Source organism: Leuciscus leuciscus, assembly GCF_965113295.1.
Source record: "Leuciscus leuciscus genome assembly, chromosome: 23".
Lineage (NCBI taxonomy): Eukaryota > Metazoa > Chordata > Actinopteri > Cypriniformes > Leuciscidae > Leuciscus > Leuciscus leuciscus.
In genome coordinates, this window is record NC_138747.1 from 33,004,865 (window position 1) to 33,032,695 (window position 27,831).

The 27,831-nt window shown below is 40.6% G+C and overlaps 1 protein-coding gene and 1 long non-coding RNA gene across 3 annotated transcripts in view; both read left to right on the forward strand.

The window, feature by feature from the left end:
- The first annotated feature begins 9,153 nt into the window (after window positions 1-9,153).
- The window catches only part of LOC309488391, a 45,946-nt gene continuing 27,268 nt past the window's right edge, over window positions 9,154-27,831 (forward strand). The window contains exon 1 of the long non-coding RNA XR_014202112.1: window positions 9,154-9,260. This is a non-coding gene — a long non-coding RNA (uncharacterized lncRNA). The remainder of the gene's footprint in view (window positions 9,261-27,831) is intronic.
- LOC309488343 (metalloproteinase inhibitor 2-like) overlaps window positions 11,825-27,831 on the forward strand; it is a 35,077-nt gene continuing 19,070 nt past the window's right edge. For both annotated transcript variants that reach the window (XM_082156575.1, XM_082156576.1), the window contains exon 1: window positions 11,825-12,042. The gene's annotated coding sequence lies outside the window, so the exon portion shown is untranslated. The remainder of the gene's footprint in view (window positions 12,043-27,831) is intronic.

Consider the following 27,831-nt stretch of genomic DNA (forward strand, 5'->3'; position numbering starts at 1 on the left):
TAAATCTGGTTAATGTTGCTGCACCAGACCCGCGAACTATCACCTGAACACCCGACACTCCAGAGCTCGATGGGGGAAATATACCAGTCAAGAGTATCTGCAGAAAACAGCTTTAAATGATTCAGATGTTATCAATATCACTATTAATCATATTCGTTATCAGCATCCCGCCTGTGAGTGCTAGCGGGGAACAGTGAGGTGTCGTCGCTCTGAACGCGATGTAAACACGCGCTGATCGGTGAGTGTGTGTGTGTGTGTATTCTCCGCTATGGCTCTCCAGAAAAACAGTGTTTTCTTCAGGAAGATTCTCAGCCAGTTTCCTCAGGACTTCAGTCTGGCCTTCGCTTATGGATCTGCTGTGTTCAGTCAGAATGGAAGCTGTCAAGGTCAGATGAGGGTAAGAGACGCCTCACGTCATGCGGATGTTATGATCTGAAGTTAAAGGAAGTCTTTTTTAAATCTCTGCTTTGCGTAGTGACCACATGAAATTCTTATTCAGTGTCGACACCAGAATGTTTGATAAATGTTGCATAATTTGTAGGCTTTACCTGTCCAGCATTCTTCTTGTACTGTCTTTGAAGTTTTTTCCTCCAGTTTTACACAACTGTGTCACCTGAACAACACAAGCCAATGCCAGTACTTGGCAGGTAGTATTACAGTATATGCTTCATTTCACAAGTATTTACCAACCTTAAAGGTTGATGCCCATTGACCTGCAAGTTTTCCATCACTGACCCTCTAAAACTCTTATTTCAGCAGATAGCATTTTAATACTGCTGGATACTTTTTATAATTGTTAAATTTAAATCAAGTATTATTTTATAATTATTACCAATTTAAATCGAATTGTTTCAACTCAATCTTAATGTACAATGATATTGTGTTTTTTTTTTTTTTGGCTTATAGTCTCTTAGTATGCAACAAGCCATGGTTCAGTCATAAATTGCAAATTATATTTCAAATTAATTATAGACTGTCAAAGATTTTTTAGTGTGGAAAAGTTGCTTTGGAGTGTTTTTTGGTTGGTTTGTTTTTTTTACCATTGCTGCCCGTGTATTCCCACTTTCCAGCTGCCTCTCTAGGTACTTGAACTCGTCTTCAGTGCCCAAGGTTGACACGTGGAACCCAGTTTCTGGATCCACAATTTTCCCTATTCTTCGCAGTTCATCTTTTATTTCTAAAAGTTGTGTCAAAACCTTTTTTTGAAATCCTAAATGCAACAAAGGCATTGTGTTAATTTCAAGTACCATACAAAATAGCATCACAATACTGAGGTATGACAACTCCAATACATCAATAACAAAATATTTGAATGAGAATTTGAACAAATCACTGCCTCCTCATCTATAGGGGACAACAAGGAAAAGAACTGTGGCCAGCTATCAACCAGAAGATAAAAGATAAAGTGGAGAATCTTTATTTACTCCCACGGTCATGATTCAGGAAAATTGCAAAAAATATTATAGTAACAATGTATTGATACTTACTTTTGACTGTCATTGGAAACCTGTCTTGCTTTTCTGTAAAAAAAAAAAAAAGGAAGCAAAAACATGTAACCGATATGCCAAAAAAACAACAACATGATTCTCCTAATAAATTGGGAGAAAGAAGTTACAACGCCCCCTTAAATTTTCAAACATTGACACATTAAAAGTAATATGTGTAACGGTCACCAGCTGGAGTGCCCTTGAGTGCCACCAGAGGGCACTCCACACCAGACTATCATATTTCACTCACACTACATTTCCCAGAACTCACTGCCCGGACTCATTATCATTGATTGCATTCACCTGTATCTTATTACCCTGTTAGTCTCAGCCTATTTATACCTTGTACATTCATTCATTCCCTGTGAAGTCTTGTTTGTGTCACACTGCATTTCTGAGCGTTTCTCCTGTGTTTTGTTTCTCCTGTGTTTTGTTTATCTGGTTTCTGATCTTGGACTGTTTCCTCATTTGTATGATTGTTATCTGCCTGGCCTGACTTGGACTGTTCTTGGACTTTTGATTATTGCTGCCTGCCCCGAATTCTGCCTGTTATTACCCCTTGCTGTTTGATCTACATTGCTCTGTCTGCCCTGTTTGACCCCGCCTGTACGACCTTCCTTATTAAAAGCTGCATTTGGATCCTCTACTCTCGTGTCTTGGAGCAGTTTCATGACAATATGTTATATTAAGTTTTAACTGATGCTCCTTGACTGAGCTTAACGGGCATAAGCTCATCTCATAAGTATGTCCATATTAACCTTGGGGGTTTCTGACTTGAGGACTTCCGGATTGGCGGTCAGTCCTGGAAGCTGTAATGACATTAAAAAAAAATTCTAGTGTACTAATTTCACCACCCAAAAAAATTAATGAAAAATATCTGTTATGCTTTGTCCTGACTTATCAGTTTAGTTTTTTCCATTAACCTGGGGTTGAGGTGCGTATTGGTAAATCCAAAAAACGACCCCTGAATGCCTGCTTAGTCCCTGAAAAAAACATTTGAATTAGAAATACATCAAGATTGTATTGCATTCACCTAAGAAAAAATAAAGCTGCTCTGTTTTTGTGAATTAAAGAGAAGTCATTGATTTAGAAATACAGAGCTCTATTTTTCTGAAATAATGAGTTTTCGTTAATTTCTCAAGTGAATGCAATTTATCTCTACAGGATTTTTATAGTCAACAAACAACAATCAAAGCACATCTTACTTTTTGGCGTTTCAATTCTAGTTGAGTCCATAGAGTGTGGAGTGCCTTTATAGTCACAGAAAGCATAATGTATTAAAATTTAAAACAGCTATGGATGAAATACCAGTGTGCTACTTAGGGCTACTCTGAAGGTTTTTGTGATGTCTTGAACTGGGGCCCGTTCTTCGTACGTTGCTTATTACATCCGAGATCTAATGACACATCCAAGATGATATCATCGTGCTAATCATGATCTGGCTAACTCGGTTCTTCGAACACACTTGCCGGATATGATTAGTATCGCTGGATTGAGTTATCTGAGATAATTGCGCGTTCATGCGCTGGTTAAAAGGGGATATGTATCGATAGTAGAAACATTGATCAGCAACGCTGCTATTGGCTGTTCAGCGTGGCCAAAGAGCGCGCTCAGTTTTTCTCCTCAGCAGAGCAAGAACTAATAGTCGAAGTTTATTCTGAATTTTAATGTTTAATTAAAACGCCAGGGAACACCTCAAAGTCTGCAAAAGCCAGGAGAGAGGGCTCGCAAAAAGTAGCAGACAATTTAAATCCGTTAGAAGTGGCCATGTTAGATGTTTTTATCACTTATTAGCCTATATTTTTGCATTTTAATAATTGCATAATTACTTTGTTCATTGTAATGTCAGAGTCACCACACTAGAACATGGGAACAAATAAAAGTGAAGTACAAAAATATTCTACATAATGGTCATTTTTAATTATATTATAGTCTCTTTTATAAAAGACAGTTAAATAAATGGTTGTCTGTTTATAAAAGCAACCAAGAAAAAGGCTGAGAAAAAAAAAAAGAAGAAAAGATCTTAAGAAGTAGCCTACACTGTAAAATATTTTTTGCTGCATTAAATTAAGGCTGTATAGTCATTTCAACTGTTAAATCTTGAGTAATGATGAATTGCTTTGACTTGTGAAAGTGAAAACTGATAAACTTATGTTAATGTAAAATATTTTTCCCGAGTGTAGTTCATTGTAATGACATTGTGTTTTCCTCTTTTGTGCACTTTTACATAATACACCAACACTTGTATCTGTTCCCAAGAAAGTGGTGGCTGAAATATGTGCAGTAAGTGGACATTTTCTAACTTTCCAAAGGAAAGAAAGTATAAGACTTTGTAATGTCCATTTGTTTCCATTTCACTGGACAGTGAATAAACCCTCTCAGATAACTGTCATATGGAGGAACTAGCCCTGCAAGTGCATAAATAACTTTACTTCATTTATACTTGTATGCTTTATGGCAGCAATATAAGTGTCAGGATTCCACATCTACAGAAAGGCCTACAGAAGAGTCAGCACAGACAGAGGAGACATAGGCCTACAGGTGGGCAGTGGATAGACAACTTTTCCTTTTTATTTGTTGCATGAGGCATGTGTCTAATATCTCTTGTTGCAGGCACTTGAACACTGGCTTTTCTTTACAAAGAACAATTGAAATAAAACTCAAGGAACTAAGTATATTTGTCTTTTATTAAACATATAATGAAAAGTGTTTTTTTTTTTTTTTTTTTGGCAATGTTGTGTAATATGGCACATGCAGCAATGTCCCAGGCCCTGTCAGGTGTGCAAACCTCAGACTTATCAGACACTGAAATCTTCCCTTTAGCTAAAGTTAATTTCATTGTGTGCCCTTGTCCTGGCTAGAGCTGCATAACTGGTTTGGGTCAGGGAATGGGGTCATAAACACCTGTCTGCAGGAACATGTCATAATCACCTATGAAAAAATGCAGTTCTGTTAGGATCAGCATAAGTGTATGTAATACAGTGAGCTTGATATTTAATTGTAGAACTTTCCTCACCACTTTCAAATAATGTGCATAAATGCAACTCTGAAAATTCTTAAGTCATGCACAGATCCTGGCCATTTTGCTTTCACATTTGTGATATGGAAGATTTTAGTCAACTGCCTTTTTTTTATTTGATATAATATTATTAATCTGGAATATTAAGAATCCCAATAGTAACTGGGCTGCACATTTACATTGTGAACCCCCTTTCTGTTCACATAATCCCCTTCATTGAGGCCTTGATGGCAGTCTATGGTAGCCTGTAGTCTATGGTACCAATGACGTTAGTGAAGCCTGAGTGACATACTGTAATCGGCATGGTCATGATGGCATGATCTTCATAAAAAATTATGATAGCAAAAAAACAACAAACACTGCTTTAAAAAAACTGCTTTACAACATTGGGTCTTAAAAACCTAAAACTGTTTTTTAAACCTAAAAGCGCCAGGTAAACTCCGAATGACACGACAGACAGCACTTTCCATCAAGTTCTCTGCATCTCCAATAGGAGGATCTTTGTTGACATCTTTGTACGCATGCGCGAGTGGTTGTGTGGCAACAAAACAAACAGCCTGGCGTGCTGTAAAGACGCAACGAGCACTTTCAAGAGAGTTAGCGGGCGAAATCCACAATATATAAGCACTTTAACATCTGAAGACCGGAGGTTTGGAGAGAAGCTCAAAATTTGTATTGGTGACAAAATCGAAGTTATTCAAAGCCCATATCAGATCTGGGATGACAAAAAACGTTGGTCCGACTCGCCCGTGTCTTGGCCACCAATCTGCTGGGGAGACATTTATTCTTATTTAATAGAAACCCCTGGACCCTTCACTCATGAAAGATTAAAGGCTTTCAAAAGTCTGGTGGTCTATGATTATTTTGTTTCTCGAAAAGTTGGGCCGATCTTTTCTGCCAAACAGAAAGCAGTTATCGTGCTAAAAGCAGAGGTTAGACCTGGCCAAGCAGAGTCACAGCGTGATTCGCATCCTCCGTTCGTATCGCTGAACAGCCTTTTCTTTTGCTTTTAAGTTTTGCGATCCAGAATAGCCCATTTTGATGTGAGGAACATAGTCTGGGTGCTGTGGATCGCGGTTTGGGACACCTGAATCAGAACGCGAAAACATATGACTCGGTTGATTTGACTCAGTTTTATTTAATTTTTTTATTCAATCTTCTATAAATACATAGTCACTAAGACTTACCATGAACAAAATGAGCCTCACAAACTCGATCAGAAGCTGCAGGAATCCAGGCTTTCTTCGGAGCGTCCAGGTTCAATCGCCTAATTGCACGCAACCATTTCTTTCGTTTTTCGCGATCCTTTTCGGAGGGAATTCGAAAAAACTTTTTATCAGGCCCCCAACGAGCCGTACTCGACCACACAGCAAGAGTGAACCATCCTCTTCTCTAAATCCTCCTCCAAACGTGCAAAACAATCAAATTACAGGTATCTAGCGATGTTTCCTGCCACACGATTCCCATGATGCAACGCGACAAACATAAACAATGACGTCACAAAAGATCCGCCTGAAAGAGCCACTCGCAAATAATCTTAGGGCAATGCAAACAGTTTGTGCTGTATTTAAAGCCCGACTCCGACAAGTCGAAAATAAATGTGCGTTTCCAACAAATTAATAATGTAAACGACAATCTCACGAGTCACGAGAAAAAATATAAATCTCAGAAAGTGCACTATCGCGCTGCGCTGGACTTCCCGTATCAGCTCCGTTTATGAAGCCGCAGTCTAATCCTGTTTACATGAAAGCAGGTTTAAGATTGCGCACCTGTTGCTATGACAGCACAGCAAGTCCAGGATGAGCGTCGAAGAACCAAACAATCCAAGATCATGCCAAATCGTCAACAATCAAATCCAGCTAACTGAGTTAGCGACGTACGAAGAACGGGCCCCAGGTATTTAGTTATCTTGTTTGTACACTACAATCATAACTACTTTTACTTCCTTGTAATGATTAAAGCATCATTATTAAATTTGAATATTTTTCTTTACTTTGTTCAATAATTGGAGAGAGGAGTTGTGGAGTTTGTTGACAACCAAAAAAAAAAAAAAAAAAAATCAAATATATGGCCTGAGAGCTTTGTTGAACTCCTAACAGAGAGAACATTTAACTTTATATACAGTGCTCTGTCACCTTTCATTAATTTCTCCATTCATCCAGTCGAGTGTTAAATATATCCATCCATGGTTCATTTAAAAACAATATTGCTAATAATTTGTTTCAGTACATGTATTTCTTGGGTTTATTGCAAGAAACACAGTCAGAAGTCATTTGTAATTGGTCAATGCTTGTTTTGAAATTTAATTTATACTTCATATTTGATGAATTGAGAAATGAGTACAAAGCGTATAAAGCTAACTGCACCCTGTTAATACTGCACAACATCATAAAATAAACTGAATTTACAGTTAGGTCTGTCTACATTATATATCCTACTTGATTGTGTAGACATTTCGTGGTCATCCAATGGACTCAGAGCACCTAATGAAAGATTTCAATAAATAATTGTTTTCAATACTACACTATGGTTACACTTTGAATATTATGCAAGCAAGTTTAAACTTTAAAACAATTTTCTAGACAAGAAAATGTGAAAATATTACTCATTTATATTTGCAACAAGTCTACTTACAAGGTTTTGTTGTAGGTGGAGTTGAAAAAAGGTCCTCAGAAAAGATTTCAGCTGGATCTAGCAAAATAAATAAGAAAAATCATATTAAAAGTGTTTTTTTTTATAGTAAAATGCTTCACCCACTCAAAATAAGAGCATTTAAGCGTTTGTTTGTTATTGCTCTAGGACTAGGACATACACTATTTACAATTATAAGGCAAGTGATTGAAGCAGCAATGCTCCACGAGCATTTCTTAGGGCAAACACAAATGAATGAAATGGCCAATATCCATAAGCACTTCATTTACAAGTACAATACCCATTTTTGAATGGACCCTCTTCATCGGCTTACTCCCCTTCTTATTTTTTGGTACTAAAAAGAATAGTATTAGCATCAATAATTAATTTATATTTTTAAAAATATATATAACCAAAAAAACAAGTTAATTAAAATTAAACTTCTGTGGACGTGGCCAAAATAATAAATATACTATAATGTGTTTTGCGTACGGCAGTGCTAGGTTTGGAGGCCGTATCATATTTTTTGGGTGGCTCAGGGAAAGTACAAACTATAACATGAAAGGAATATATTAAAATAATGTAAATCTGATGTAAACACTGATGTTTTTATCTAAAATATAGTATTTCTTAAAGCAATCATATATTATGCAAAAGCATTCAATGGAACAGCACAGAACATGGACTGTTATTGCTCGTGAAATGTTCACATGCCACCTGATGATCTTTAATATAACAAATAAGGTGATTAAAATTGCCTATTTACTAATTTAAATGTATACTAATTTGTTATATTACATAATATGTAATGAGCAGAAATGTAGTTAAAGAAATACAAAATAATAACAGCACAACTACCTCTGCGGTTCTGTGGTGGTGGTGGTGGTGGTGATGGTGGTGATGGTGATGGTGGTGATGGTGGTGGTGGTGGTGATGGGATCAAGGACTCTGATGAGCTAATATCTAAAAACAATTGTAATATGGCCATGGTATTAAATAAATTCTGAGATTTTGACCTGCATCAACAAAGTTGTAAAAGAAACTGAAAGGTGAAAATGGCACTTACCTTGGATGTAGTCTGCATAATTTTTCTTTTTCGGTGCACGCCTCAGTCCTTGAGACATAATGGCCTGTGGATTGGACAAATTTAAAGATTTATTAATAACCTTAATCAAATACAAGAATGATGAGACATGATTTTTTTTAGATTCATCTGGCATACGAGTCAATATTTTAATTGACGTCGGCAATATTCTCACCCATAAAAGTTAACTGACAAGACCGGACCAAGTTTCAGTTCATCTTAAAGACATGGAGAAGAGGGAATATGGCAAATCCCTGTGCATGTGGTAAACACACAGCCTTCCTTTGCAGATGCTTTGCCTTTAAAAGCTTCCTCTTTGCTCTTTTTGTCATTATCCATCACATATATGATGGTAGATCAAACAGCTGCTTTGTGACCTTTGGGTCGATAACATCCCATCTTGACGCTTTTCCCTCACAAACACAATTTGCTCAGTCTCCAACAGGAAGCAGTGATTTGGTGCCTTGGCTGATATGGAGTACGGTTTGCGCCTCCATTGCTTCATGTGTTCCTTTGTATTTGCTTTTTCGGCCAATCTTTCAGTGACCTGGGCGAATGGATTTTTGCTATTTCCTATTTCTAACCATTTTTTTTATGGACTGCAGGTGGTTCTCAAATGGAAAGCAGGACAACTCATTCAAGGAGCATTTGAAGTTAAAAACATCATCAGCAATGTGTTGTATGTTGGGAAAGTTTCCCCATATAGTTCAGAACAGGTATCTACAAAGTGTTCCAGCAGGTTTTGGGCATATCCTAGGTAGTGTTCTCTTCTGGCATCATCATCATCCAAGATAATAGACATACCAATTGTTAATGACAGGAAGCGATGATAATGGCCCTGAGACAGAACATCCTGCAACACAAGTGGTCCTGTGTACAACGTAGTTCAGTTGCTTTCCAGCGATCAAGTTCGGTCAGAGATCTTGGCTGCCTGGCAAACTCTGCCGGCATTGCACCTTTCAGTTGTACCAACTTATTGTTGATTTTTTCACTCTGTTCTTTTTTCAACCTGCAAATAACTGGGCCTCGCAACAAAAAGGTAAGTAATCTTTTCACAGCTCCTAGAAAAATTAGGTGCATGTGGTCTAGAGGAAATTGTGTGACACATTTGATTCCAAGTTGGGCTAGAGGTGTAGGTTCCTTCTGATGGTTTGGATACTGCAACTGACTGAATTTATCATCAGTGATTTTCTCACAAGACACTTTATTTAAGTGGACAACCCTTCCCTCAACTGATGTGGCCACTGACAAACAACGCTCGCATCCATGCAATGCATTATGGCTTTTGATGCACTTCAGAAATGCTCTTGCTGGAGCATCACATATGAATGCTCGCAGAGTTACTTTGTGCACTGTGGTTTTGTGTTGGACACCATTTTCCATAAGCACCTGCAATTCTGCTATTAAATCACGAAGATAGTCATGAACAGGGTCGGGCTTGCTAATATAGAGCAACCAGAAATGGATCAAAAGTTGCAAATTTAGCTAGAATAGGCCAAAAACGTGTTTTACTGGACTTGAATATTGGCAGACCATCTATATTGATAGTAAGGTCTACAGTGCCTGTAAACCATGTGTTTTGTGAAAGGAACTGGAGAATACCCGGCTCTAAGCCATGGTATGTGTACTGGCCACCACATATGTTTTTAATTTCAAATCCAGAAGGGGTTTGTAGCCGTGTTCTGCTTTCTTTTGGAAGTGTATGTTCTCAAAATTCCTAGCAGCTTATTTAACGCAGCATGTGTCTGACTTGTTGTTGTTGCCCATTCAGCCAAATCATTGTGTAATGATGGTGTGTCATCGCAATCAGAATAATCAAACTCTTTAGTCACTGGAATCGGCAGTTTCCTTGTATCCATAATCCAAATTTGATGGATCCTCTTCAGCATCTACAATCAAAGAAGGACCCTCCTCAGACAAATGTCCTTGTGTGGATGGACCCTCCCCAGACACATCTCCTTGTACATCTAAATCTAGATATTCATCCAAGTTGCTACTTGATGCAGCGAGAGCATTAACTCGATCTCTCAATCGACGCCATTCTCTTAGGTATTTGGGATCCATAACTGTTGAATATGAAAATAAAATTAACATTATAATTGATTATGTAACACTGTTATCCCAAGACATGTCTGACTACTATCATGTGTTTTGAAACTGAAATACAGTATATTTTTAATTATCATTCTAATGAAGGTGCAAACAGATTTTATTTTCATTTCTACTTTAGTTCTTCCCTCAATTTTAAAGGGATAGTTCACTTTGAAATTAAATTTTGGTATGTTTTAGCTTACCTCAAGGGCATCCAAGATGTAGGTGTCTTTGTTTCCGCAGTAGTTTCAATTTTGATATTTTTAGTTCAAACCGTTCTTGTCTGTCAGTCATATAATGCAGGTCTATGGTCACTATCTCAAAGAGCATGCACAGAGTCCAAATTAAACAATTCCCCATCGTAAGTACACATTGATGGCCTAAGACACGAAACGAGCGGTTTGTGTGAGAAAACGAACAGTATTTATATCGTTTTTACCTCTTTACACAGCCACGTCCAAGTGATCTGAGGGCGCGCGCGCTTCCTGGTGTGTGACGTGTGCGCGGCTGTGCGCGTTCTGGCTTAGTTTGCGCAAGCGCCGTAGACTAAGCCAGAACGCGCGCGCTTTGGTGCCCTCAGATCACTTGGACGTGGCTGTGTACAAGAGGTAAAAACGATATAAATACTGTTCGTTTTCTCACACAAACCGCTCGTTTCGTGTCTTAGGCCATCAATGTGTACTTACGATGGGGAATGTACATTCTAATATGAGGATTTGATGATCAAGAAACATTTATGATTATTATTATTCTCAGTTTATCCAGAATCGTGCAGCTCTATTTGGAATAAAGAATTATGATTATTTAATTGCACAAAAACAGAGCGGGGGAGCATGACCAAAATATCACTAACATTTATAATATAACTTTTAAAGTTGTTAAAAATTTGAAGAAAAAAAAAATCTGGAATTTCATATTTTCGGAAAAGATTGTGGTCCGTAAGATTTTTTTTTACGTTTTTGATAGATGCTGCTTTTGCTCATCAAGGCTGCATTTATTTGATAAAAAAATACAGTAAAAACAGTGAAATATTATTAGAATTTAAAATAACTATGTGAATATATAGTAAAGTGTAATTTATTCCTGTGATCAAAGCTGAATTTTCAGCATCATTACTCCAGTCTTCAGTGTCACATGATCCTTCACAAATCAGTCTAGTATGATGATTTGATGGATCTCATTTTAAAATTCCACCAAATGCGCGACTACACTGGAGAGAGCGGTAGCGGAAGATTAGACTGGCCTACAAAACATTCTACAAAACATCCTGACGTCACGAGTCTTTACGGGATGTGTGTGAACGCACTCACAGATTCCGAAAAATCACTGGCAGTGTGAACGATCCTGGGACACATCCATGTATTTTCCGGAATCTCTGTGTGAAAGGGGCTTAAGTGTGTGTGTGTGTGTGTTTAGTGTGTGTTTAGTGTGTGTGTGTGTAGAGGGTGGGGTTTGTTTATTACAGTAGAAGGCTGGTCTTGTCCTGAAACTATAAATGACCCGCAGCTCCTCGAGACTGAAGGAGATCATCGACAGACACACACAGAGGAGGAACTTCATTCAGTGTGTGTTTCATACAGTAGCTGATCTGTGAGTGTGTGAGTGTGACGATGAGCGTCTCGCTGTCTGCTGCGCTCCTGGTGTGTGTGTGTGTGTGTGTGTGTGTGTAAGCGAGAGCTGCACCTGTTTTCCAGCTCATCCACAGGAGTTATTCTGCAGTTCTTCGATAGGTACGTCACACTGGAGCTTAATCTTATTACATTACAGAATCAGATTTAAAAAAATGGCAGAACTTTGCAATAAGGTTCATTAGTTAATGTATTGACATAAACTAACATTGATCAATACATTTGTTACAGTATAATCTTTGTTACCGTAGGTTAATAAAAATGTAACTAAAATTGAAATTAACTAATGTTAACAAATATTCAATACCGTATTAGTAAATGTTGAAATTAATATTAACTAAGATTAATAAATGCTGTATAAGCACAGTTCATTATTAGTTCATGTTAACTAATGTAGTTAACTGTGACGACCAGGTTTTGTTTTTGTCATGTTTCTTTTTGTGTTTGGACTTTGTTTTATTTCATTCAGTCTCCTTGATTCTGCCGGTGTTTATTGTATTCAATTATCCCTAGCTTGCTTAATCATTAGTTTCCTTGTTTCAGGTGTGTTGTCTTGATAGTTTGTATGGTCCCTCTCGTTGTTCTCATTTGCCCCAGCTGTGTCTCGTTCCCTGATCCCTTCTGTGTATTTAAACCCTGTGTGCTCTCTTGTTCCTGGTCAGTTATTGTATGTAGGTTCTGTGTGCGTGTACCTGTTTTCTGTTCTGAGTTTATGCTGTTCTGAGTCAATTAAAGTCTACTGCTGCATTTAGATCCGACTACCGTCTCTGCTTCTATGAGAATCATGACAGAATAACTGACCACCACAAAGGATCTAGCAGGTAGTTCCCAGGATCCCGTTATGCATCCTGTAGCAGAGATCATGCGTCTCCGTCAGGGGAATCGACTCATCGAGGTCTATGTTCAAGTTCAAGTTCAAGTAGACTTTATTGTCATTTCAACCATATAACTGTGACAGACTTTCTGGAACTGGCTTATCAGACTCCTCTGGATGAGGTCTGTTTGATGCTGTTTTTCCGTGGAGGACTGTCCAAGCCCCTCTACTCGTCGATGCATGAGCCTAACGGGACTCTGATTCAGTATATCGAGTGGGCTCTTTCCGTGAGCGGTTCGTAGTTTTCAGTGGGCTTAGCGGAGGAGGTACAAGTGCTTCACATGGGCTTCATTGAACCAGTGCTTCTCACGTGCTCCGCCGAGTCAGCGCTTCACATGAGTCCCATTGATTCAGCTTTACACATGTTCTCCGTTGAACCAGCGCTTCATGAGAGGTTCGCCGAACCAACGCTGCGAGAGGATCCCGCCGAACTAGCGCTACAAATGAGTCTCGTTGAGCCAACACTTCAAGAGGGTCCCGCTGATTCTGCCCAGTTGTCTGAGTCCAGCCCTGCCCAGTTGTCTGAGTCCAGCCCTGCCCAGTTGTCTGAGCCACCGACGGTGCGCCTTCGCCGACGTAGGAGGAAGAAGAGGAGGACTCGCTCGGCTCGACTGGTTCCGGAGGGCGTTCCCCGGCGCCTCGCCCTGCCGGCCCCGCCTCTGCGCCTCGCCCTGCCGGCGCCTCTTAAGCTCCGGGAGGCTTCTCTTGACCCGCTTACAGCCCGGAGTTTTTTTCCGTGGATTTCCCCAAGTATTTTTTTTTGGGGGGGGCAGTAGGCACCCTGAGAGGGCCATGGAGGCGGCGCCTACATGGACCCTTGCACGGCTTTACACGCCTGAGCTTCCTGTGTCGTCTAAATTTCTTGTGTCGCCTGAACTTTCTATGCTGCTGGTCCCATCTAGTTTTGTGCTTCATACGCCCTGGTCCCCGTCTGAGTCTGCTCCACCCTGGTTCCCGTCTGAGTCTGCTTCGCTCTGGTCCCTGTCCAAGGGTGCCCCGCCGTGGCCACCCGCACGACCTGCCCCGCCGTGGCCACCCGCTTCGATGTCGTCCTGGAGTCCATAGTCTCTAGCTACCCTGTCTGGTAGTGTTGCTTTCGTCAACGAAAATTATGACGAAATATTGTCGTCAACGAACCTTTATCACCTGACGAAAACGAGACGAGACGCAACGTAAATGCTGGTCATGTGACGATGACTAAAATAAATGTATAATGCAATATCGTTGACGAATAAAAACGAGACTAAATGTGGTTTAACAAAATAAAAACTATGCTAAAATGTCTCTTCATTTTCGTTGACCAAAACGAGACGAGACGAAAAGTTATAACGTCACAACGAATGAGAGAGTTGTGCGTGAACCCGTTTATATAGCTACTGTCTATGGCGTGAACCCATAGCTTTGTCGGCTTTAAATTCTGGTTTGCGATCTGGTCACCCGATTATCAGCAAATTTAACAATATTATTCCATTAGTTATTCCATTAAAATGTCTCATTGATATATTTGACACATTCATAATCGTCACCCTCTGGTTACATGAACGCGTCACCACCGCATCAGCACAGAAAACATGGAGTTTATTTTAAAGAATAATCGCACAACCTATTCGATATTCTATAATTAAATAAACTAATCGAATATTCAAAAAACGTGACTCATCCCTGCATGGAATCTCTTTCTTTTCCCAAATCTTCACTCACGTCTCACCCATTTTCTAAGGGGATTATAAACGTTTCTTCATTGGTTCGCTTTTAATAAGGCCTATTATATTCGTATTCTTTACTGTGGTAAAGTAGAAAATGCTGTAGGACAGATAGCCTACATTTGTACTTGCATGTCAAATTCTACAGTTTGTGCTTGTTATAGACATGGTAAGGCGCGTCAAGTTTAGTTGTAAAGCGCGTTTCACACGCGCGGGTGATTTTTTGTTTCACTTTCTCTGGCAGCGCAATCTCAAACATAGCTTAAATATCTCGCCCTTGTGGAGGATAAAATTCGCTCTTCAGACCATTTTACATCAAGTTGAAAACATGAAGATATCAGAAAAGAGATCGATGGACTCTTTCCTGCTTGTGTCCCACATCCCTCTCAAAGCGCATTGTGGTAGGCTATATCACGCGTCTTTGTGTGGAAATATAAAACGAGTTTTTATTTTTAATTTTTTTAAACAACCCCCCCAACCACCGCTGGTAGTTGGTCCATTACCAACAAACTGCCACCGACACAGCCCTAAATATAATAAGATAACCTTGTTTGAAATACTATATTGACTGGGTTAAATAGAATTGCATTACTAAATAAAATACAATATTCATTGACTAAAACTAGACTAAAATGTCATCAGTTTTCGTCGACTAAAACTAGACTAGACTAAAAAGAGTATGAACGTGACTAAAACTAATAAAAACTAAAACGACAGCTTGACACAAAGACTAGACTAAAACTAAAAGTAAAACAGGCCGCCAAAAACAACACTACTGTCTGGGACTTTAGCACGCCCGCCCGCCCCCCTGTGTGAACCCTGTGAACCCAGGCCCTGTAAACCCTGTGTGCTCTCTTGTTCCTGGTCAGTTATTGTATGTAGGTTCTGTGTGCGTGTACCTGTTTTCTGTTCTGAGTTTATTCTGTTCTGAGTCAATTAAAGTCTACTGCTGCATTTAGATCCGACTACCGTCTCTGCTTCTATGAGAATCATGACATCAACTCATTTTAACTAATTAACCTTATTGGAAGTGTTAACAAAATAATTATGTACTTGTAAATATGCATTTTATTGAATACTAAATATTCACAAAATGGCAGTAAATTATTCAATTTTTTTTGTGATTCTCACTAATTTGACTTTCTTATCTTTTAAATGACAGCTTATTGCTTATGTATGTTCAGAAAGTCTTCCAGTTTTGTAGAATCTCACAAGTCAGAGGCCACAGGGCATAGCAAATACAATATCTCATCTTTTTGATTTTTACCTTTAAATTTAATTTTTTTATTAACTATTAATTAACCTTTTCATTAACTTACAATCCCACTGCAGTTCCTTCACAAACCCCAGTTTGACGTAATTTTGTTGATGACAAATTTTGCATAGAACCAGAATATCCTATTCAGATCAATGTGATAAACAAGTTAAGGTTAAACAAAGTCAGACGTAATCTGAAACTAATCAAAAAGTAGTCAGAAAATGTGTAACGTAACAGATTACGTTACAAACTACAGTTCCCTTTCGAGGGAACTCGCACTGCGTCGAGAAGTTCAGTCCCTCTTAGCAAAGGAAGCCTTAGAGCAGGTTCCTCTTTAAGAAAGGGAATCCGGGTTCTACAGCCGGTACTTCATAGTTCCCGTAAAGGATGGGGGGTTACGCCCTATAATAGATCTCAGGGTGTTGAATCGGTCTCTGAGGAGGTTCAGATTCAAAATGCTAACCATACCTATTACCGTGAGTCAGATCAGGTCCGAGGACTGGTTTGTCACGATAGATCTATAAGACGCGTAATTCCTCATATCCATCCTTCCCCATTACAGGAAGTTTCTGAGGTTCGCTTTTGGGGGAAAAGCGTATCAATACCGAATTCTTCCAGTCGGCCTAGCATTGTCACCTCGCACCTTCACGAAATGCATGGATGCTGCTCTAGCTCCACTGAGATTTCAGGGCATTCGTATTCCCGACAACTGGCTCATTCTGGCACAGTCAGAGGAGATGGCGGTTCAACATCGAGATATTGTTCTGAGCCATCTGAGGTGCTTGGGGTTGAGAATCAACGTCAAGAAAAGTTCACTAATTCCTCTTCAGAGAATAACATTCCTGGGGGTAGTGCGGGATTCAGTTACGATGCGGGCACAGTTGTCTCCTGCTCGTATAAACACCTTCTTGACCACAGTCATGAATATCAAGCTAGGCCAGGCCATCACTGTCAAACATTCTCAAAGAGTTTTGGGGTCTTCTGGCAGCAGCGTCCAACGTGATACCTTTTGGCCTGCTGCACATGAGGGCCCTGCAGTGGTGGCTCGGGACCAGAGGGTTTTCCCCATAGGACGCAGATGCCTTCGTTCTCTGGTCATGTGGAAGAAACCATGGTTCTTGTCCCAAGGCCCTGTGTAGGGAGCACCGTGTCAGAGAAAAATATTGACCACGGATACGTCCCTCATAGGCTGGGCAGCGGTCATGGAGGGCCGCTACACCAGAGGTCCATGGAAGGACCACCATCTCTCGTGGCACATCAATTGCCTGGAGATGTTGGTAGTATTTCTGTCTCTCAGACATCTCCTTCCAGACCTCAGAGGCCATTATGTTCTAGTACGAGCAGACAATACGTCGGTGGTCTCATATATAAATAGACAGGGGGGCCTGAGATCGCGCCCTCTATGCAGACTGGCGCACCAGGTCCTTCTGTGCTCCCAGGACAAACTACTCTCAATCAGAACAATGTTTATTCCTGGGGACAAGAATATGGGGGCAGACATCCTGTCGAGGCAGGGGCTGAGGCCCGGGGAATGGAGACTCCACCCCAAGTTGGTGGAGTTGATATGGAGGAAGTTCGGTCAGACGGAACTGGATCTGTTTCCCTCTCATGTGAACACCCACTGTCCGCTCCGCTTTTCCCTCACACATCCAGCTCCTCTGGGACTGGATGCCATGGTGCAGGCGTGGCCGAGGCTCTGTCTGTACACATTTCCCCCAATCGCTCTGCTCCCAGGGGTTCTAGAGAGGGTCCGGCGGTACAGGATCAGCTTGCTCCTAGTAGCCCCGTACTGGTTGGCCCGAGTATGGTTTTCGGACATCATGGCTCTTCTAGCAGGCCCTCCGTGGCAAATCCCGATCAGGAGGGACCTTCTTTCTCAGGCCGAGGGCGCAATATTTCACCCTCGGCCAGAGCTGTGCAAACTATGGGTCTGGCCCCTGAGGGGGACCAACTCGTAAATGCTGGTCTCTCAACTGAGGTTGTTGAGACCATCTTAAACTCTAGAGCCCCCTCCACGAGGAAACTGTATGCATTAAAATGGAATGCATTCAACTTATGGTGCAGAGAACATCAGTTGGACCCAGTTAACTGCCCAGTGGCTTCAGTGCTGGAGGTCCTCCAGAGTCGGGCTCTCCCCATCCATGCTTAAGGTCTATGTGGCGGCCGTAGTTGCCTTCCACATGCCTTTAACCCTCTGAGGTCGGCAAACGCGCCGGCGCGTTTTGCTGGATTTTCTTCACATAGTAGCACAATAAACTTAAATTACTCCGTCATTTATGGTCATACAGAAAAAAGAAATATGAAAAAAGAATCTGTGATATGTCTACTTTTGTATATGTCCACTTACAATCAAATCAAAACATTGTGCTTTTGTTAAATAAAGAAAATAAACAGGGTGTGCTTTTCTGCCTCTCCGTCGCGGTGAACTTTTTTTTCTTGAGCACGTCTATAAACTGAAACAAAACTCAGCGAATACTTGTCACACATTTATGAGCCATATACCTTTATACACATTTAAGTGTGTACTTTTAAATGATCGGATTCAAACTGAAAACAAATATTCTCTGTTTAAGTCATTTGTATAAAACCAACAAGATGTCCTGTATCTCAAACCCTTGCTCATTATTTTTAATTTGACCACGCCCACGTGCGCAAAAGAGATTCACATGCAAATCTCCACATGGAACGCGAACGCGCTCATTACCTCAAACACAAAGCACCAAACTTCACAAGTCTCTGCTTTTCGTCGAGTTTGGAAGACATGCCTTGAGCTTACACTGGATTTACCTCAGAAGAAAAAGAACGCGATTTGAAGACAAGAAAGATGTAAGGTAAGAAATTCTTAATTATTAGTTTATGTTATTGTTGCATAAACTTCACATTGCAGTAGAACTGTTGCTAGATATATGGTGAATATTATAATATTTAGACCCATGTTTACTGTTAAATACTGTGTTTGTGGATATCTGCTCAAACGTAGATATGTATAATATGGTAACCATAATGTTTCATATTTTGGAGCGTGCTGTGCGTTTGAATGTGGAGCGCGCTGTGCGTTTGAAAAGCAAAACGCACCAAACACTAGGCTTCATGTTTTTACTCTAATCTCATTTCATATCATCATAACGAATGGAAACATTTGAAGTAACATATGATAATCAATATATTTTTATCTAGCGTAGTTGTTACTCTGAAATGTTGCTTTTGAAAGATTTATAGGCTGCTATAAGTTATTGTTATTATTATTTTATGCAGCACTGCACGTAGCCTATGCCTACAAGGCACAACAAACCTGTTCATTATATATTGATTGAAACATTTGTGTGTGTGTGTGTGTGTATTCTGTGAATTTTAAAAATCAATTTTAACCAGAAAAATCTAAAATCTATTCCCAAAATCGTGCAGCATCAGTATGTTCACAGGTTTTTTTAAAAAAATTTTTTTTACAGGGACCAGATGCCCCACGGTTGAGTCAAACACCTTGGAAATGAAAGGTATGTACAATGTTTTTAGGAATGGCACAAAGGTCTCTGTCTTTGGATCATTGTTTTCAATAATGTGCTTTTTTGTCATTTGTTGTGTATCTTTGGATTATGTTGTGTTGTAAATAAATCCAAACAATATAAAAGCCATTCTTTTTAAAAACTCCTCATTCTTTGTGCAAGGTTGCTCAGAATTATAGGGCCTGATAGCTCCTAATAAGGCATTCGGGGTGGGTCTTTGTCTTTCTCAGGTGTGAAAAGCCATACATATTCAGGATGTGTTTACGCCTACTCGCATAAAGCTTTCTTACACAAAACAAGTCTTACAAATTTTAAATCAATATATTGTCTTATCTGAATGAGCAGTCAGGATGATTTTCACATAGTTTTGGAGCAAATATTCTAGGCTACATGATACAATTTTCAAAAGTCTTGTGAAGAAATAATCAATATGGGTTTCATGGCCTTATTTCAGTGACAATTTTTTTTTTTTGTATTTTCACAAACCACGCATAAATGTAATTATCTGTGCTAAATACAGTGTAATCAGACTTTAGCCATGAAAATGTCACAAGTAACAGAAATAAGCACAAATGTCAGAGCATGTCAGAACACCTCCAGGGCCCAGAAAACACCTCAGACCCCAGAGGGTTAAGGGTGGGCACCTTGTGGACACACCCACTTATAGTACGTTTCCTTCGTGGAGCTAGGAGGATGAGGCCTGTTATCCAGTCCAGGGTCCCCACGTGGGACCTGGCAGTGGTTCTTGAGGGGTTATCCCTGGCACCCTTCGAACCCTTGGATGAGGTGTCTAAGAAATGTATATCTTTAAAGGTAGCTTTCCTGCTCACTATTACTTCCCTGAAAAGAGTCGGCGATCTGCAGGCGCTATCCGTTGCTCCCTCTTGCCTCGAGTTCGCTCCTGGCAGAGTGAGAGCCATTCTCCACCCTAGACCCGGCTATGTGCCTAAGGTGCCTACAAATGTGGCACGGTCTATAATTCTTCAGGCATTCCATCCTCCACCGCATGTGTCGGCTGATCTACATCTATTATGGCCGGTCCAAGCTCTGTAGGCCTATGTACATAGGTCCACAGGCTGGAGGAAGTTGGACCAGCTGCGTGTGTGTTTTTGGTCACCTAAGAAGGTTTCCCCTGCCTCTAAACAAGCTATTAGCAGATGGATAGTAGAGGCCATTTCTTCAGCGTACGAGGCACGCAATTTGCCTTTGCCTCTCCTGATAAGAGCCCACTCTACTAGAGGAGTGGCATCCTCTAAAGCCCTGCTAGCAGGGGTTTCCCTTCAAGAGGTCTGTGATGTCGCCGGCTGGGCCTACCCACACACCTTCATAAGACATTACAGTCTGGATCTGCCCTCTACACCGGGTTCAAAAGTTCTCTCGTCTTGAGTGTGCCAGATTGCTTCACACCAGGGTGCATACTACTCAGTGTGGCGCAGTGGGCATTTCATTCCCCAAAGTGTAGATTCTCGACGCAGCGCGAGTTTCCTCGAAAGGGAACGTCTCAGGTTACGACTGTAACCCTCGTTCCCTGAGGGATGCTGCGTCGCTCGGCCACACTTCCTGCGCTCCTGAGAATGACTTGCTTCGACCAATCAGAAGCTGACGCTGTTGTGATCCGGCGTCCTTTTATAGCTTCCGCATCACCGTCACATGCAACGTCATGACGCAACACCAATCGAGATTGGACTAGTTCCATACAGGCTTCAGACGCGGCAAGCTGAAGGCGTTCCCCAAAGTGTCGATTCTCGACGCAGCATCTCTTTCCCTTCTCAGGGAACGAGGGTTACAGTCGTAACCCGAGATGGTTTCATCATGCAATTTTGTATTCTATAATGGACTAGCACTGCTAATGCACTATTTGTTCATAATTTTCCTGTTTAAATGTTGTGACAAATCAGATATCTATCAAGGACATTTCACTGTTACAGTATAATATTCCATAAACTTTTGCACTAAATGAAATGCCTGTAATCAAAACACACATTATGCACAGATAAAAGTTCAGCAAGCTAGTAAGAAATGGCTTGCAAAAAGATTTAGATTCAGATTTTGTTTTTGTTTTTTAAAACAAGACGAAGGTATTCATTTGTGGTTTAATGTTGTGACCGCTCTGAGAGGGATCAGTTTTGGATCTCTAACTAACAGAGCATAGTTTTGGATCTCTAATTAACAGAGAGTAGTTTTGGATCTCTAATTAACTGAGAGTAGTTTTGGATCTTTAACTAACTGAGAGCAGTTTTGGATCTCTAACTAACAGAGAACAGTTTTGGATCTCTAACTAACAGAGAGTAGTTTTGGATCTCTAACTAACAGAGAGCAGTTTTGGATCTCTAACTAACTGAGAGCAGTTTTGGATCTCTAACTAACAGAGAGCAGTTTTGGATCTCTAACTAACAGAGAGCAGTTTTGGATCTCTTACTAACTGAGAGCAGTTTTGGATATCTAACTAACAGAGTATTTTTGGATCTCTAACTAACTGAGAGTAGTTTTGGATCTCTAACTAACTGAGAGTAGTTTTGGATCTCTAACTAACTTAGAGATCTATTATAGGGCGTAACTCTCCATCCTTTACGGGAACTATGAAGTACCGGCTGTAGAACCCGGATTCCCTTTCTTAAAGAGGAACCTGCTCTAAGGATTCCTTTGCTAAGAGGGACAGAACTTCTTGTTTCATGACCCAACCCTGCTCGGGGCTGACAAGCGTGTGAACCACCCCGCTGAATTTCGGTGGACGATACTCAAACTAAATTCTGTACCCTTTTTCCACTGTGCGCAGGACCCACTGAGATATATTTTGAAGATCCTTCCAGGTGTCTAAATATACTACTAGGGGGACCAGTCTCTCGGGACTGGCCTCAGCTGTTGCACTATGAGCGATTTCGGTGACCTGAAGCAGTTGATTGGCAGGAATTAACCGACTAGCAGGAATTTCTACAGACCTCCTGAGAGGAAGCGAACTCGACAGGGCCGCAATGTTTTCAGGCGGACACTGCGATTTGCGTTCGCTGGAAACCGATGCGTACCGAAACGCCGGTGGCGGCGGGAAGCAAAAATCGATTTCCTGAGGGCTCCGCGAGGGAGCGATATGTTGATGCTCGCTTGCGGGGGGGACCGCCCTCAGAGGCCTGCGCGTCGCGGAAGGACCCCTTCACCGAAACCTTCCTCACCTGAAGGACAGTCCTCAGACCTGCCTTCAGTTTGGAGGACTTCGTCTGAGAGTGCTGTCTCTGGCCCCTCAGGCCTTATGTGGGGGGGCACGAGAGGCAACACTCTCCTTCTGCTGCTGCAGGTGCAAGGAGCTGGCGGCTGCCTAGTGAGACTGCCCCCTGGCAGCAGACCCACGAGACCTGGAACGACAGCGGGGGATTAGCTGTTTAAATGCAGCTGACTGTCGCTTCGCTTCCTGAAACCTCTCGGCAACAGTATTGGCTGCGTCGCCGAAAAGGCCAGAAGGCGAGAGCGGGGCATCGAGGAGGAAGGCCCTGTCCTTCTCCCCGATGCCCGACAGGTTCAACCACAGGTGTCTCTCCGTGGCTACTAATGCTGCCATAGAGCGGCCAATGGCACGGGCCGTCTCTTTAGTAGCATGGAGAGACAAGTCAACCACTCGACGAAGTTTGGTAATACCGTCGAGGGCGACCTCCCAGCTGTCATCCACCTCTTTGAGGAGGTCGGCCTGGTATGCCTGCAATAACCCCATCGTGTGCAGGCATGCACCAGCCTGACCCATCGCCATATATGCCTTCCCCACCAAGGCCGATGTAGTATGGCAGGGCTTGGAAGGGAGCACCAGAGCTCTCAGGGATGACGCAGCGTTGGGTGAAAAATATGATGCAAGAGTTTCTTCCAACCACGGCATCACCCCATAACCATTCTCCTTCGAGCCCACAATAGATTAATAAAAATGAACATGGGGGCTAAATAATCGAGATGAGAACGGTTTACTCCACGATCTCGACACCTCGGTGTGGAGATCAGTGAAGAAAGGAAGGCTCTGCCGCGAAGGCTGCGACTGGGTTTGCAGGAAGCGCTCATCGGGTTTACTTCTTTTAGTCGCTTCCTGCTTTTTAGATAAGGCCATACAATATTTAATTTAGCCACTGCCCTGGTCAGCAGCTCCTCGAAGGCAGGAGAATGGGGTGGTGAATCCTCACATTCTCATGCCTCGATGCTCAAAATATCTAACTCCTCGGAGCCAGATATTTCCCATCACGGGTGGTTGAGGCCGCAGAGCGGGCTTCCGAGCCGTGCGCGGAACCAATGGAGCTGGTTGCTGAATGCTGAGAAAGGGCCTAAGCCGTCTCAGCATCATCTGCCAGCTCCATTTGTGATCCCCATGAGTGCAAGCACCTTGCTGCCTCGACAGACACGGGACCGGACCAACGGGGAATGCGAGCCTGGCCTGATTCATCTAACAGGCTCAGGCGGGAGCGGAGCGTTCTTAGTGGTAACAGAACACAGTTTGCACAGACAGCGCCCTCGAGCGCTGCCTGTGCATGCTCCACTCCCAGACAAACAACACAGAGCGAGTGCGCGTCACCCTCGCTCAAATAGCGTGGGCAAGGGGACGCACACTGTCTGAATTGCTTCTCTTTATTCGCCATGTTTATATATAAGTGAGTGATTTTGACAGACAACACCAAATAAGACAAACAGTCACACAGAACGCTTGCTGAAGACCAGAAAGCTGACGCTGTTGTGATCCGGCATCCTGTTTAAGCTTCCGCATCACCGTCACATGCGACGTCACGAGTGACGTAAAACGCAACACCAATCGAGATTGGACTAGTTCCATATAGGCTTCAGACACGTCACGCTGCAGGCGTTCCTCAAAGTGTCGATTCTCGACGCAGTGCGAGTTCCCTCGAAAGGGAACAGAGAGCAGTTTTGGATCTCTAACTAACTGAGAGTAGTTTTGGATCTAACTAACTGAGAATAGTTTTGGATCTCTTTCTAACAGAGTAGTTTTGGATCTCTAACTAACAGAGAGTAGTTTGGGATCTCTAACTAACTGAGAGTAGTTTTGGATCTCTAACTAACTGAGAGTAGTTTTGTATCTCTTACTAACTGAGAGCAGTTTTGGATCTCTAACTAACAGAGAGTAGTTTTGGATCTCTAACTAACAGAGAGTAATTTTGGATCTCTAACTAACTGAGAGTAGTTTTGGATCTCTAACTAACTGAGAGTAGTTTTGGATCTCTTACTAACTGAGAGCAGTTTTGGATCTCTAACTAACTGAGAGTAGTTTTGGATCTCTAACAGAGTAGTTTTGGATCTCTAACTAACAGGGAGTAGTTTTGGATCTCTAACTAACAGGGAGTAGTTTTGGATCTCTAACTAACTGAGAGTAGTTTTGGATCTCTAACTAACTGAGAATAGTTTTGGATCTAACTAACCGAGAATAGTTTTGGATCTAACTAACAGAGAGTAGTTTTGGATCTCTAACTAACAGAGTAGTTTTGGATCTCTTACTAACTGAGAATAGTTTTAGATCTAACTAACTGAGAATAGTTTTGGATCTCTAACTAACAGAGTAGTTTTGGATCTCTAACTAACTGAGAGTAGTTTTGGATCTAACTAACTGAGAATAGTTTTGGATCTAACTAACTGAGAGTAGTTTTGGATCTAACTTACTGAGAGTAGTTTGGGATCTCTAACTAACTGAGAGTAGTTTTGGATCTAACTAACTGAGAGTAGTTTTGGATCTAACTAACTGAGATTAGTGTTGGATCTAACTAACTGAGAGTAGTTTTGGATCTAGCTAACTGAGAATAGTTTTGGATCTAACTAACTGAGAATAGTTTTGGATCTCTAACTAACTGAGAGTAGTTTTGGATCTAACTAACTGAGAATAGTTTTGGATCTCTAACTAACTGAGAGTAGTTTTGGATCTAACTAACTGAGAGTAGTTTTGGAACTAACTAACTGAGAATAGTTTTGGATCTAACTACCTGAGAGTAGTTTTGGATCTAACTAACTGAGAATAGTTTTGGATCTAACTAACTGAGAATAGTTTTGGATCTCTAACTAACTGAGAGTAGTTTTGGATCTAACTAACTGAGAATAGTTTTGGATCTCTAACTAACTGAGAGTAGTTTTGGATCTAACTAACTGAGAATAGTTTTGGATCTAACTTACTGAGAGTAGTCTTGGATCTAGCTAAATGAGAATAGTTTTGGATCTAACTAACTGAGAGTAGTTTTGGATCTAGCTAAATGAGAATAGTTTTGGATCTAACTAACTGAGAATAGTTTTGGATCTAACTAACTGAGAATAGTTTTGGATCTCTAACTAACTGAGAGTAGTTTTGGATCTCTAACTAACTGAGAGTAGTTTTGGATCTCTAACTAACTGAGAATAGTTTTGGATCTAACTAACTGAGAATAGTTTTGGATCTAACTAACTGAGAATAGTTTTGGATCTCTAACTAACTGAGAGTAGTTTTGGATCTAACTAACTGAGAATAGTTTTGGATCTCTAACTAACTGAGAGTAGTTTTGGATCTAACTAACTGAGAATAGTTTTGGATCTAACTTACTGAGAGTAGTTTTGGATCTAGCTAAATGAGAATAGTTTTGGATCTAACTAACTGAGAGTAGTTTTGGATCTAACTAACTGAGAATAGTTTTGGATCTAACTAACTGAGAGTAGTTTTGGATCTAACTTACTGAGAGTAGTTTGGGATCTCTAACTAACTGAGAGTAGTTTTGGATCTAACTAACTGAGAGTAGTTTTGGATCTAACTAACTGAGATTAGTGTTGGATCTAACTAACTGAGAGTAGTTTTGGATCTAGCTAACTGAGAATAGTTTTGGATCTAACTAACTGAGAATAGTTTTGGATCTCTAACTAACTGAGAGTAGTTTTGGATCTAACTAACTGAGAATAGTTTTGGATCTCTAACTAACTGAGAGTAGTTTTGGATCTAACTAACTGAGAGTAGTTTTGGAACTAACTAACTGAGAATAGTTTTGGATCTAACTACCTGAGAGTAGTTTTGGATCTAACTAACTGAGAATAGTTTTGGATCTAACTAACTGAGAATAGTTTTGGATCTCTAACTAACTGAGAGTAGTTTTGGATCTAACTAACTGAGAATAGTTTTGGATCTCTAACTAACTGAGAGTAGTTTTGGATCTAACTAACTGAGAATAGTTTTGGATCTAACTTACTGAGAGTAGTCTTGGATCTAGCTAAATGAGAATAGTTTTGGATCTAACTAACTGAGAGTAGTTTTGGATCTAGCTAAATGAGAATAGTTTTGGATCTAACTAACTGAGAATAGTTTTGGATCTAACTAACTGAGAATAGTTTTGGATCTCTAACTAACTGAGAGTAGTTTTGGATCTCTAACTAACTGAGAGTAGTTTTGGATCTCTAACTAACTGAGAATAGTTTTGGATCTAACTAACTGAGAATAGTTTTGGATCTAACTAACTGAGAATAGTTTTGGATCTCTAACTAACTGAGAGTAGTTTTGGATCTAACTAACTGAGAATAGTTTTGGATCTCTAACTAACTGAGAGTAGTTTTGGATCTAACTAACTGAGAATAGTTTTGGATCTAACTTACTGAGAGTAGTTTTGGATCTAGCTAAATGAGAATAGTTTTGGATCTAACTAACTGAGAGTAGTTTTGGATCTAGCTAAATGAGAAAAGTTTTGGATCTAACTAACTGAGAATAGTTTTGGATCTAACTAACTGAGAGTAGTTTTGGATCTAACTAACTGAGAATAGTTTTGGATCTCTAACTAACTGAGAGTAGTTTTGGATCTCTAACTAACTGAGAGTAGTTTTGGATCTCTAACTAACTGAGAATAGTTTTGGATCTAACTAACTGAGAATAGTTTTGGATCTCTAACTAACTGAGAGTAGTTTTGGATCTAACTAACAGAATAGTTTTGGATCTAACTAACTGAGAGTAGTTTTGGATCTCTAACTAACTGAGAGTAGTTTTGGATCTCTAACTAACAGAGTAGTTTTGGATCTAACTAACTGAGAATAGTTTTGGATCTCCAACTGAGAGTAGTTTTGGATCTAGCTAAATGAGAATAGTTTTGGATCTAACTAACTGAGAATAGTTTGGGATCTAACTAACTGAGAGTAATTTTGGATCTAACTAACTGAGAATAGTTTTGGATCTCTAACTAACTGAGAGTAGTTTTGGATCTCTAACTATCTGAGAGTAGTTTTGGATCTCTAACTAACTGAGAATAGTTTTGGATCTCTAACTAACTGAGAGTAGTTTTGGATCTAACTAACTGAGAATAGTTTTGGATCTAACTAACTGAGAGTAGTTTTGGATCTAACTTACTGAGAGTAGTTTGGGATCTCTAACTAACAGAATAGTTTTGGATCTAACTAACTGAGAGTAGTTTTGGATCTAACTAACTGAGAGTAGTTTTGGATCTCTAACTAACTGAGAGTAGTTTTGGATCTCTAACTAACAGAGTAGTTTTGGATCTAACTAACTGAGAATAGTTTTGGATCTCCAACTGAGAGTAGTTTTGGATCTAACTAACTGAGAATAGTTTTGGATCTAACTAACTGAGA